General features: G+C 38.5%; 1 protein-coding gene across 2 annotated transcripts in view; it reads right to left on the reverse strand.

Annotated features, from left to right (window-relative positions):
- LOC118733043 (broad-complex core protein isoforms 1/2/3/4/5) overlaps positions 1-13,260 on the reverse strand; it is a gene marked incomplete at its 3' end in the record, with an annotated part of 56,696 nt that extends 43,436 nt beyond the window's left edge. The window contains 2 exon segments of one of the 2 annotated variants that reach the window (XM_036462216.1): positions 12,256-12,438; positions 12,500-13,260. 2 annotated transcript variants of the gene reach the window in all.
- Positions 13,261-14,347: the final 1,087 nt, after the last annotated feature.

The raw sequence follows: 14,347 nt of genomic DNA on the forward strand, positions 1-14,347 counted from the left end.
AATAACACTCGGGTCTTCTTTTTTAGCGAATCCTACGACTAGACTTTCGAAAGACAGCAAAAAAAACTGCCTCACGAAAGACTGCGAATCTTTCGACTAGACTTTCGAAACAGAACAAAAAAAAATTGTCATACGAAAGACTGCTGTCTTTTGTGAGTTGAAAGGCGGAAAAAGCTCTATTACCGACAGGCCCAGTGTATATAATCATTGGAGCTTAAAGATCACCCATCACAGACGAAAAGCTTTATCAGCTTCGAGAGATATGCGTTATTCTAGCGTAATACTACTTTTAGGTTAGAAAGTTAAACTTGAAAGATATGAAGCATTCGGCCGAAAATGGCGTTCAATCCAATCAGTAAGGATCATAGAACTGTTCAAGTGTATTTGTAGGCCAATATACTACATACATACATACATATAGTATGGTTGACGTATTTACAAGTTAGTTAACCAATTATCGACACTTAATTTGTTAAAGCTATTCGGAAAATATTTTAATTAAAAAAAAAGTGTCTTAAGCGCATAATGAAAGTATTAAAAATGCGCGTAAACAAAAAAATAAAACAACAAAAAAAGCACAACACCAGTGACACATTTACTTATTTGGATCCCTTTACGTCATTACCCCGTTACACCTCATTTTTATGTCATTTTCATTCACTGGGCTACCGATATCCGACACTTGCATGCACTTTATTTGTAGATACGTATATATTTACATATGTAAATACACAGACACATACACATGCACATGTACATACATATACACACACATACATATGTATGTTAAGTTTTATGTTTTCTTCGCCTGGCCTTTGCAACATTTTTATTTTTATTTTATTTTTTTTTTGAGTGGATTAGCAGCACATAAAAGCGTAGTAGACAGGCGGAAGGTGGTGGCTGGCAGGCGGCACTCGGTAAGCCGAGCGGTGAATGTCATTGCTAAGTTGCAGCAATTATGTAAAACGAGACGCGATGACCGCATACATGCCTTCATTTGCTGCACAGCCAACAACCAGCCAGCCAGAGCTTTTGGCCCTTTCGTCGCTCAACTGACAGCTTAGCCGTCCAACTGTGTCACCAGCTGTTTGCCTAGCCAGCCGCCGCTGAGCGACGAGTACCTACACGGCTAATGCTGCTGATGGTGGCTACAACAACAAAGCTAGCTAATGCGAACACACTCGCACTCCAACACTTCACTTCAACAACAACAGCTTGTAATCGTTGTAATAGTGTGTGACGACACTCATGACCAACTGACTGACTGACTGACTGACTGACTGACTCCGAATGCAGTTGGAAAGTGCATAAAAATAAAACTGGCTATAAAAGCAGAAAGACTGTGGAACGAGAACAGGAAGAGAAAATGCAAATAAAACAAAAGTATGTTTAAGCAATGCCATGTCGACAGCGACGCGGCAATTGCTGCACCACACAACAAACGTTATAAACCCAGCCAAGGCGAGAAGGAGGTGGGAGGTAAAGCATAATTCAAAATCAGACAATTCAATCATTACTCTCCTAGTTCTTATTCGCACGTTCAGGTTCCTACTACCATAGCTGCATTCGCAGTCATTCCTGTTGGTTTGCCTGTGAAAGTCACGATGAAGCGACTGCAAAACAAAAGCGCAGAACAAAAAAAACTGAGAAGGAAGTGGTGCAGCACAGAATGCGAACCGCATTATGGGAGCAGGAAGAACAACAGCTGAATGGACTCTGGTGGTCTATTTATGTACTATGTACAGTAGAATCGCGGAAAAGTTAATCGCTCGGCTAAGTTAACTGAATTTCAATGTTCACGTATCGCTCTAAAAAGTTGACGTTTGGGTTGGCTTTTCTGAGCTTATACCATTCAAACCAACCATTAGTTTGGCAATAAAAAACAAGCCTGATTAAATCTACATCAAAAATCTGAGATTGCAAAAAATTGATCGAGATATTACGGAAATTGATTGGCGGTTTATGGTGTATCTAAAGCAGGCATCTCCATATGCTAGTACAAATTAAGTCCATCACTAAATCAGTCACTGAAATATATTTGGCGCGTTATTTCCTAAAATCTATGTTCATTATTATATTTCTTTAAATTATAAAAGGGACATTTCGGTTAACTTTTTCGAGATTCTACTGTATATACATATTTGTCCAGGGAGCTTTGGCGTTTGCCGAGGTACGGGCTTGACGATCGCGGACTACTCCAGTCAAAGGCTTCCAGTCCTGTGTCGGTAGAGGCTCAACTGGTAGAAATGTCAACGGCCTACTAAGGTGGTAAGTGTGTCCACCACACACTGTCAATTGGTACTGAAGTGTTTGCATTTCAGGCAAGTGATTAAGGCAAGAATTACGGCGTGTTTACATTGGATAATGCTGTCAAGACAAAAAAGAATTACGTATTAGTTGTCAAAAACGCTGATAATTGTCTCCGTGGCGTAGGCGTCCTGACAATAGTTAGTCATAATAAAGAAGAGACAAAGTTACATACACATAAGCGTCTGTTGTGTTATTTTAATTCTTTTGTTATGAATTTCTCTTCTTTCTTGCACAAGACGTCAAAATTATTGTCGGCATACGTCAAATCATTGTCCGATTTACTGTCATAAAAATAATCAAGACAGGGATTGCGACACTTGAAGAAGTATGCATGTATTGGTGAAAAAGTGTACATGTATTGCTATTGTCGGGTGTAAACCCTAAGTTAATCTGTTGTGCTAAGTGCAGGCATCGTGATTGTAAGCCTTTTGGCAGGGAATCACGTTAAACCTTACATGAAGCTGTATATACATATGTATTAGACCTCTGCATGAATCCGTTCAAAATAAAAAAAAAATTGTGAAAGAAAAAACAACACATAACTATTTTTGCAACGCACGCGTTTCAAAATACACTTTTCGTAAAAACGCGCCTTAAGCTTTTGCCTTTTGAACGGGACCTTAGCCTCAGCACAAAAAAGAACTATTAAAAAAATCGATTTAAGTGCATTACCGAAGCAATAAACCAAATACGCCGCACAAAGTGCTGTTCAACCTCCTTTTTCAAATTCTACTATATATAGACCAAAAGATCTGTCAATAAGTATTGAAGTGTGTGTGGCATATTTCGTGATATCAATTCACGGTCCGGCAATTTGTGTTGCATTTCGAGCAAATTAGATGTGGAATCACCAAACATATATATGTATAATAAAAAGTACATATAGATAATTTTTAACAAAATTACATAAAATTTAAATTAGATTGCCAGGCTCCATCTATTGGACTTTAAACCTCTCAACACAAAAACATGTAAATACTGACGCGATAAATATTGAACATGTAGCATTCCTGCGCGATCCATAACTATTTTGAAATCCATCAATATGGAATACCATCCAATTATCACAATAAATATTGAACGTGTGGCAGGCGCCCTACGCTATGATAAATTAGCGAGTAGACTGTCCAGCGATAATTTTATTCGAAATGTGGTTAATTATTTTTCTTGAGCGCTGAGTTGCCTGATCGTTGCAATTATTTCTAGTAGTGTTGTCACCGCTACACACAACCATAGTACAATTTATCAAATATAGTTCAAGTTTTTTAGTCTGACTTTATACAGGGAAAATTTACCAAAAGTTACCAAAATAAAAAAAATAAGTTGCCAAGCTACCAAGCGCTCAAAAAGTTACCTGCCGTGCTAGTGCCAGCAATGACGGCGCTACGTTAAAATATCGGAGCTGATGTCGATAAATTTCGAAGCTGATATCGCTAAATATCGATATGAATATTGATGAATGCCGACAACGCTGTTCCATAAATATCGATAACTATTACGTTAATCATTGATATCGATAACAATATCAATAACCAAATCATGCAAATTTCATATCATGTGAAATTCAAAAAAATTTTATTTTTTTGCACTACTGTGCAATTTGTGTGATTCGCATAGCGGAGTTTCTGCCTCGTTGCCTGCAACATCGCCATCAAGCTGGCAATGAAAAATTTTCCACAAATATGCGCACACGCGCGCACCTCTCCCTCCTACTCTATTCGCTGCAAAACAAAAGCCAATACGGCGCCTATCAACACGTAAAACAACATCCAGCAAATAGGGCACCGCAAAGGGCCAGCTAACCAGCCAGCCAGCCAGCAGGAATGGCAGCAGCAGCACCAACAATTGCTGCCACCGCAATAGTTGCATGCATGTGCATGTGATTTTTGCAACTCGATGCAACTAAGCAAATGTAGTCGCGGCAACGGCGACTACTTATATGTACATACATATGTACAAAGGTATATATAGTAGGTATTATTGCCTATGTACGGTTGAATGTGGCTAAATGTGGTTGGCCTTGGAAACCGTTTCCGAGAATACTCGCTCGGCAGCGCAACAAATGCATTTGTGAGTGACTGCTGGCGGTGGCGGTGGCGGCGACGATGACGATGACGACGACGAAGCCTAGTGATGGCAGCCATGCGGCACACAGCATGCGCTTGTTGCATGCACAGTACGACGTGCACTCAGGCACGTCTGGATGTTTATGTGAATTTCTAGACATTGCAGTGGCGGCAACACACTTGCATCTACTCACTGAAATATGGCGCGTCCTTGAGCGGCATTAATGGAGCTGTGGCTGTGGCTGCTGCCTCTATCACTGTCACTGCCGCCACTGCTGCTGGATTTTGCTTTTATTATTTCACTAGTAGCCTACACTACAAATGTCGTAACGAATGTTTGGATATATGTACATCACATATACGTACGTACATACGTATGTATGTATATACAAAGGTACCTATGCATGCGAACATCTTTTTTTGGACCACTGAGGCGCAACAGTTGTTCCACATACATATGTACATATCTACATATCACTCGCCAAAAGGCCAGTAAAAATATTGATAAATGCACTACACCACTCGCTAGTATGCACTATGTATTTACTGTCGAGTAGCTACAATGTACATATGTATGTATGTATGTACATAGAAAAACTTTTACACATTCGACTGCCTCTGCGCCGCTAAAGCTCTACTCGCCTTCCTTTCTTTGTTTGTCTGCCGGAGTTGCGAAGTTTCTTTTTTTGTTTTTTTTTTTAGTCCATTTGCTGTGCCGTTCTATTCAATTCCCAACCTAGTTCGCCACCATGTCCATCAATTTTGCCTTGCTTGGCGGTGCGGTGCGCTCGCTCGGCGCTTCTCAGTGGCAAAACCAAGCTCGACGACATTTTAAACGAGTCAATTAGAGATCAAGGCCAACCCAACGGAAATGCCCTATGGGAATATATGGCGCACTGTGGCGCAGTTATTGCACTGCTGGCTATCACAAATTGCATGTGCGCATATCCGCACATATGTGTGTGTGTACCATACATATGTATGTGTTTGTGGATTCTAAATTTCTGTGAGCATACATTTCATTTTGCTTTTCTATTTCATTGCTTCGTATGGCTTTTTTCGTAAAATGGCTTGCATGCACTCGCCTAAATACGAGTTTGTTTGTATGTGAATGCGTGGCATTTATTAACTGTAAATAGCAGCTAATTGCACTCACTTCCTTTCAATGCGGGTAGATATACATGCTCGAGGAAGAAGCCGTACATTTGCAACTAACTTCAGCTGAAACGTCGAAAAAAATACAAAACGTAAGCGTGTGAAGCGTTATAGGCGTAGCTGCATTGTGGGAGTGCTAGTCATATACATACATATGTACACTCATACATACATACACATATATGCACTCGTTGCCATCCCTCTTTTCGAAAATTTTCCTTGAGTTTTTTTCCACTCGGCCGCTAAACGCAATTCATTATTTCTTGTCAAGCTTTGTCGATTATCAATTGATAACTTTTTCTACATTCTGTTCGCTCGCCTCCTCGCACCCAGCGCTTGCATCGTAAACTTGCTGCTTTTTTGTTGTGCACAACATACATACATACATACATATAAATATTACATTTGCCTTCGCCTTGCAATTTACGCACAAAGCTTCTTTCATTAATGTTTTCTCGTTTATTTAATGTTTTTTCCTCCTTTTTGGTCCTTTTTATTTTCATTAGTCTTTGTTTATTTTCTTGTCTGACATACAAAACCTTGAAAAATTATTAGCACCAACTACATATGTATGCATGTACGCATGCGATTTCGCGTGGACGTGTATGTATGTATGTATATAAACAATTTATGTACTTAAGCTTGCATATACATATGTACGTACATATATACGTATGTATTTACTAATAGTGCGCTTACATCGCAATAAGTGCTTTACATTGAGTTCTAGCAGGCTCTTCAGTTCCGCACACATATGTATACACGATTAACATATATATACACTTATACATACGAAAGACGAATAATCTAAACGATCGCGAAATTTACTAAGACCCGAGATCGCTTACCCAATAGGAAGTATACAGGCCTGTTGCAGAATACGTTGTAGGTTTCGATTTCATAGGATCACCGAAAATGTTATCTCTGATTTCGAATAGCCACAGATGTATGAAGTGTCTATTTGCAAACATGCTTACCCACTTCGCATGCGCTCTGAGACCGTCGGCAAGAGCTACATAGTACATTCCTCTAACCGCAGTTGTAGTGATATGACAAATAAATGCCTGAACAGTCACCTTCGTTTTGTCGTTCAGTCCGATCCCCATCTCGAGAACTCGATATTTAACAGTCGTCCCATTTGGTCAACAGTTTTGGTTGTATTAAAAATAAAATAATATTTAGGCGCTTACACCTTTGCTAAGCGCTTGGCCGAGCTTCTCCTTCAATTTCAATTTGTAGATCTTGGCTTGGACTTATATTTCACGCCGCCTCCGAACGGCAATTGCCTGGTTAGGGGCGACCGCTGTAAGAAAAACTTTTCGTTTTGGCTGTATTTTGCTCGTAAATTTTCCTTAAAATTAAGAATTATGTCAGTGAGCCTAACAACGAGTCTCTCAGGGTTTCTAATGACTCTCGACGTTCGCGTATAGTGAGTTCTCAGCTTTACTACTTTGGTTTCTAACGCTTTTAGCACAGCTTGATTGTCGAAGCAGGCCGACCGCATTTCCTATGACAAGAGGCTTTGCTATGCTATACCTGCTTGATCTGTAGGTATCACACATATGTAGAAGCCATCATTGGCCCCTTTCTCCATCTTGGCTCCAATTATGAAGTTTATAATGCCATATTTTTTCGACATAATGCTAATGTTCTATATAAAAACGACTAAACCACCTTAAAAATCTAGGCTAATCCTTGCTTTATTTTAGTCCGTTCTCTTTCGGTTTTACTATAGATTACATTAAGAACATAATGACCCCTTTTACGGCTTTCCTATGTGAATTTATAAATAGTGATAGCGATAGATCAGCATTCATTCAGTCATTCTTGAAATGCGTTTCTTCCTAAAACCAAAATTTGGGCCTTTAAGTTTTTCCAAAGGCTCTTTTACTTTAAAGGTATATGGTATGATGATAGCTCTATCTTCGCTCTGTCTTCTATATTTTTTGTTACCTATGCTATATGCTTTGTGTCTTCCAGCAAAGTTTTCACAGTATTTCCATCCTTTCGTAAATGTTTTCTATTCTTTCATAAATTCTGAGGGCAATCTTTGTTGCTTCTCGCCGCTGGAAAACTCTTGCTCGTCTTAATATGTCTTCCAGCGAAGTCTTTACAGTGTTTCTATCTTTTCGTGAGTGCTTTTTTCTTTATTCCTAAGACTTTAGAACACCCTTTGGTTGTTTTTCTCTATTGGAAAGCTCTTGCTAGTCTAAATTTGTCTTCCACCATAGTCTTTTCGTCAGTGCTTTTTGCTTTATCCCTAAGTCCCGTTGGTTGTTGTTCTGCATTGGATACTTGGAGTTAGCTTTTTTGTGGGATTCCGATAAAAAGCTACCATTAATTTCTTTAAACAAGTTTCTATTTAAATATCATAATTTTATATACGAATTTGAAGTTATGTCTGATGGAGTTCGTATATAGGACCTCCTACAGCAGAATATGTAAACAAATATGTAATGTAATAAAATAAAGTAAATGAATAAAAAAGTAAAAAGAAAAAATATTTTCTTACTGATATTTTATGTCCAAAAGTATTTAGTTACAAGTTGGTTGACATCTAATGCAGAGATAACCACTCTTGACTATTTTGCGGCCATCGCCATAGAAATCTATAATTAGATTTCGTCGAAAAAAAAAATTATACAGAAAGTAGTGACCTTCCTAATCAACTTCAAGTTAAGTTATAGCTACATACATTTCCCGCAGGGTACAAACAGTGTATAACATTTATATATATATGCAAGTATTGGACCGTGTGTTTGTATTAGTACAGAAAAAAATAGAGTGTCTGACTTTTGCCGTTGTTGTTTGGCTGGTTAACGACAAAGCTCTCCCCTTCGCACCTCATCGCACGCTGGCATAATGTTGGAGCAGTATTATTTGGTTATTTCTTTGCATTTTGCAACTCGTTGGTCGTCGTGTGCGTTTCCATCTACATTACATATATGTATGTACGCACAGACTTTTGCTTGCTAGTTCTAGTCTGGTCGCGTCTAGTCTATTCCATGCGGATTGCATTTGTCCGTTGTTTGTGTATTTGCGCGTTGGAGCGCGCGTTAGTGTGATGCATTGCATTTGTGTGCCTATGTATGTATGTGTGTGCCTATGTATGTATGTATGCGCGGTAGTGGCATAGTGGCAGTGGCAGTGGCATAGTGGCATTGACAATGGCACTGACTCTGCTGACTCTATGCGTACGTACGCACGAAATGCCGCAAATCGTCTGGCATCTACCCCACCTATCCCCTCATCTGAGCGCAATTTTTATCACTCGTGTGAATATTTTCCTTGCCATGCCTGGCTGCGAGTATTCTTGAATATTTTTTTTTTGTACATTCACATAGATAAATGTTGCTTCTGCTTTCTGCTTTCTGCTTCAACTTTAGTTTTTTGGTTTTTGTGCTATATTTTATCATCTGTCCGCCGGTATTCTTGCCGGCTCTGCTACTTCTTCATTTGCAACCATCTACTTACTATCTTTTACTTTGCCATTTCTGTCCTTGTTACAACTTCATTTGTGTGCATGCAACTAGGCGTCTAGCAGCAGCAGCAGCAGCAGCAGCAGCAGCGGCGGTGGCGACTTTGGCTGAGGATGTAGTTGCCGCTGTTGCTGCAAGAATGCAGAAAAATGTGTTAGTGGAGTAGTTGTCATTACGTCATCGCTGGTGTTGCACTGCATACGTATGTATGTATGTATGTACTTAGTAGATATGTAAATATGTACACACATACATAAGTACATATGTATGTATGTGCGAGTACTTGTCGCGCATTGTCATCTGGCCAGTCTGGGCCTCCTGCACTACTGGCTTGGTCTCGTTCTGGATGTCGGTTTCCAACTGTGCCGCCATGATTTTGTTTGCGGTGGTGGGGAGGATGGATATCATTGTTGTCCGTCGGGCTTATCGTTTGCAGTCTCGTTGCACACTGGTCGTTATTGTGGCCCTTCTCTCTCCTGCCGTATGCTTCATTCCTTCTACGTTGTCAACATGTTGTTTGGTCGCTCGATTGATTGTCTAGTACCTACATGATTGCCTAGGCAAGCCGTAGCAAGTAGACAAACGTTGTTACTACAGCAGACTGGCGTTGGGAAGTGTGGTTAATGTTGCATGCAGCAACTGAAACCAGTTGCTCTTAGCACGATTTGCTGATGATTTTCCCGTTCAGCCTACCTATGCAAACACACTAATAAATACATGCATATGCGTGTGTACATATACATATGTACATGTATGTGAATAACACATATTTACGCGGTTATAAAAATAGCAGAAATTTTAAGTAGGTGAATGCAAGTGCGCATATATCCTCTGCTGGGCTCAGATACTGGCAATCGTTTGTCTTTTATCGGCTATCGTAAAATGCACATAACATAACACACACACACAAACAAACCAATCCATAAATATATATATATATATATATATATATATGCTCATGCATGTTTACATGAATTTGTCATAGTCGAATGGAAATATTTAATATGAGTTGCCGTTAACGAAAGTGAAAGCAAGAAAAACAGCACATGGCCTCTATTTTTGTAAATACTTACATACCTACTTCTTTAAAATTCTTTTTAACATTCACAACCCCCCCGGCAGTCGTTTTCACCACACGATTCAAAATACCAGCTCTTGACACCCTAAAGTAGCTGGTTCATGAAGAGACAGTCAGGCAGCGCTGATGGATCCAGACTCTTGCGTAGACAAATCAAAGCCTCTCCCTGAATGCCGCAGATCTCTTAACGAGATGAACCAAAATTATGGAATACAACTCATATGGGTGCCTGAACCCCGATATGGGTACTGAGGGCAACTGCAAAACAGAAAAATTGGCAAGGAACAGTATGAACACCTTAATTCTTCCTGGGAAGGACATGGTAGGTATACCAATGGCCCCTATTAACCATAAAAGTAGCAAACGAGCGCTGGGAAAACCTCTCCTTCTGTGAAACTGCCAGGCAGGCATACGTGGTCTTCCTACGATAAAAAAGGCACCTGTGCACTCTAAGATATAAAATAGACCGAGGGATAAAACAGACCGAGGTATCTATTGTCACAAGAATTCTGACAGGTCACAGGTTTTTTACAAATTTTATTTTTGATGCATAAATGCATCTAGATGCTCTACGAACACTTCTGCATCCAAAAGAAAGTTAAAAAAAATGGCAAGTTAGTTAAATAAGGAAATTTATTTAACACGGTTGCGATCAGTGACAAAAAAATCATAATTTAAGTAAATTTATTAACTGGAATTTTTTTTTTAAATTTTTATTGAGCTTGAGAACATTATTATTGCAAATTTTTGTGGAAAAACCACAATAAAATATTTCAAAATAAGTCGTTACTAGTCCAGAAAATAACAACAAAATATTGAAAAAATTGCTTTAAGGAGCCAATAAATTTTTTTTTTTAGCTCTTTGCTCCAATTCAAGCTCGACGTCTTCTTAAGCTTTCGTCTCCGTCAACACAAGAAAATTTTGTAAGCGAAAAATTAAGACATGACGAATCTTTCAAAACGAAATAATTTTTGATTGAGCAAACAAATGATGTAACTTCTTTTTTAATATTTTATGAGCACTTACGCACAGAGGGACGTCCACATATAAGCTGTGGCCAAAATTGTAATCGTAGGTACTACAAATTCACTGACATTTGAAAAATGGTAAGAGTCGACGCGCTGCCACGCCCACAGCTTTTGTGGGTGGAAATGATAAATGTTATCCGATTTTGCTGGAATTCAGAGTAATTGCTGGTTTTGACCACAAAACCATAAAACTGAAAGAACATCAAAATCGGTCTACATTATCGCCCATCAATTCTGTAAAAACATGGGCAAATTTTAGAAAATAATTTTTTTTAATGAAATTTGCAGGGTGTTGAATACTAAACCTTAAGTTCTACCTACATTTTATGCAACAAAAGCTGAGCTTTAAATTATTTGTGAAACATTTTTTGTTTGCATTTTATCTACTTTAAGCTCCTCTAATTACTGCAAATGTAAATTTTTTCTCAAAAATTCTTTTTTGGTCGGAGTTAGCTTTTCCAGAATTCGCTAATCCATTTTTACTACCTTTGGCCGCTGTAGTCCCTTTGTGTGCGGTAACGTAATGGAGTTGAACTGAAGTGCAAATATTTTTTTTATCAATATCTATTATATATTTTCTGATTAATTTTCAGAAACAAAAAAAAAATGTCGTGTTCCATTTATGGTCCTAACTTACTTTGAAGTAATTCCTTGTAAATATTCGCAACGTTTTCAGAGAAGTCTTTAACTCCAACACTTTCAGTATTAAAAACATAAATTTTTAAATAAAAAAATAAATAACAAATAAAATAAATAAGTTCAGGTGCTACGCATGGAATAGAGGAAAATATTTTTGGTTTAAAAAATGTGCCACCACCGCGCAACACCCCAAAAATATGTTGTTAAAATTTCAGACCAGTGCTGCCGAAAAAGTTTAATTTTTTGGGTATAGTGCGCGTTAAAGACACATGAAAAAATTTATGGGACATTAAAATAGTTTAAAATTTTTTTACATATTTTTTGCACCAAATCTCACCTACAGCCTATGCAGTTTTTCAAAAAAAAAACACAACTCAACTATACAAATTTTTAATAATGTCAGAGAACATTCAATTCTGCTGGCCGGTGGGAACTGGTCATTAACATATGTACAAATATGAAGACACAATTATTATTATTTTTTTATCTAGGTACTTACCCTCTGTGGAATCCTGAGTTGACTTATGTATTGTATGTATATGTACGTAGATGTATTAACTGAGCTATGGACTTTTAAAGTTTAACAAATCGCTTGTAGTATCCCTCAAGCATGAACAATAATTAAAAACAAGAAAAAAAACTAACAAGATCCTGAGTTGTTATATTTTAAAGCAATAAAAATCTAAAAAAAAAAAAAAATACTGAAGAAGCCTTCTATTGCTCCACACAGCTTCAAAAAATACTTGCTGCTCTGCAGTGCGCTTCCGACACCATTCAACCGAATGATCTTCCAAGGCGAGTGTTCGATCGAACCCAATTTTCCACAGTTCTTTTGCTTTGAACCACAAATTGCACTTTTCTTTTGCACTTGAAGCTATATGTAGATTATAGATTATGCTGCGTTGCACTCCGCAAGGTACAGTTAAATATGTATGCTTTCGAGACAGCTAAGCGCCCAACACGCCCCTGCGCGGCAAACGTTCGCTTCTTCGCTAGAGAAGATTCCACACCACACCACAATCTGCTGGTCTTTGGTTTCAACTTGGATTTTGCGTTTTACTATTTGAAAAACTATACGTTTTCACTCCACTCTCTCCACAGCAACTGATACAAAAATTTAGTATTTTACGAATGTTAAATTGCAAATTTTTAACGATTCCGAAAATGCGAGTCCGCTGAATAGCTTATTTACAACACTCTTTTCTGTTACAGGTATTTCTTGTGCTACATATTTATTCCTTGCAATCTAAAATATGTATGAGGCGCTTCCGTTTTTGTAGTGTTGCTGCACCAAGCAAAAATGTCAAACTGAATACTAAATTCGCAAAGGCCGCAGTTCGAGTCGAGTATCTGCAGTGTAAAGCATCTTTTCACTAACTACTGGCTGGCTGACTGTTAGCCTGCGTATTCCCCTTGGCTAGAGACGGCAAAGCAACTAACTGCGTTGGTTTTAAGCGTACGAACGGACAGACAAATGGACGAAGGAACGACGGACAGGCGAAAGAAACAACGAATGAAAGCACGAAAAAGCAAAGAGCATCATAAAGGTAATAGGGAACGAGCTAAGTCAAAAAGGGAGTGTAATCGCAAAAAAAAAAAATTAAAATTAAAATATAAAAAAAAAAGCGAATTTAGTAATGCAACAAAAAAAAAAAAAAAAAAATGCGAATTGACGGAAACAGAAACTGCAAGAGGTGAGTAAAATAGGCAGGGGCAATTGGCGAAAGAGCGCAAAAAAGAAAATAAAATTAAATGCAAAAAATTAACGAAAAGCCGCAGAAATGCGCTTGCGGATGGGGGTAGGGATGACTCAAATGTCCTTCCATGTGGTATGCTGCTCGATGAACCTGATGATGAAGGCAATCAACACGGCAAAGCATCAGCTGCAGCCATAGCACTGCAATTTGGAGCTGTGCGCAGTGCAGTGCAATGCATTTCGATGGACGAGAAGGTAGGCAAGGCAAGGCAAGGCGAGCGAGTTGAAGTAGAAGTAGAAGTGTGTAAGAGGCATGCATGTAAAATACAAAAAAAGAAAAAGCCCACATCTAGAAGCTTACGAAGCGAATATAGCAAACGAACGAATGAACAAAGAACGATATGACCGATGAATCTATGCACAAAAGAGATTTGATAAAAATAAAGTTTGCCAAGAGTGCATCCGCGAGAACTTTTCGGTTACTCTATGTATGTATGTACATACTTACACACTTATGTATGTACTCGTTCCTAGTACTGGCATCTAGCTGTGCAGTTGAAGGGTGGCTGCCTGATCGAGACTGCTATGTTGATCAGTGCAACAAAATTCCCTACTGCCTGGCACATATTTTCATAGTTATAAGAGTTTTAATCTACATACATATGTACATGTAGGTTTGTATGAGTGGTTGTGTCGCAAGAAATAATTTATAGAATTTATTATAATATTTTTTTATTGGTTTAATGCTTCATTCATGAGAGAATTGAATTGAGTATTTATGTACGCATGAGTGTGCATATGCGTGCGGTCATGATTAGGGTATGAATTGAGGGATCGAAGCTGGCGAAATAAGGAATCAGTATTGAAGGAGCCTTTTCAAAGCTCCTAGCTAAAC

Source organism: Rhagoletis pomonella, unplaced genomic scaffold, assembly GCF_013731165.1.
Source record: "Rhagoletis pomonella isolate Grant_MI unplaced genomic scaffold, Rhpom_1.0 Rhpom_scaffold_00002, whole genome shotgun sequence".
In the NCBI taxonomy this organism is placed as follows: domain Eukaryota; kingdom Metazoa; phylum Arthropoda; class Insecta; order Diptera; family Tephritidae; genus Rhagoletis; species Rhagoletis pomonella.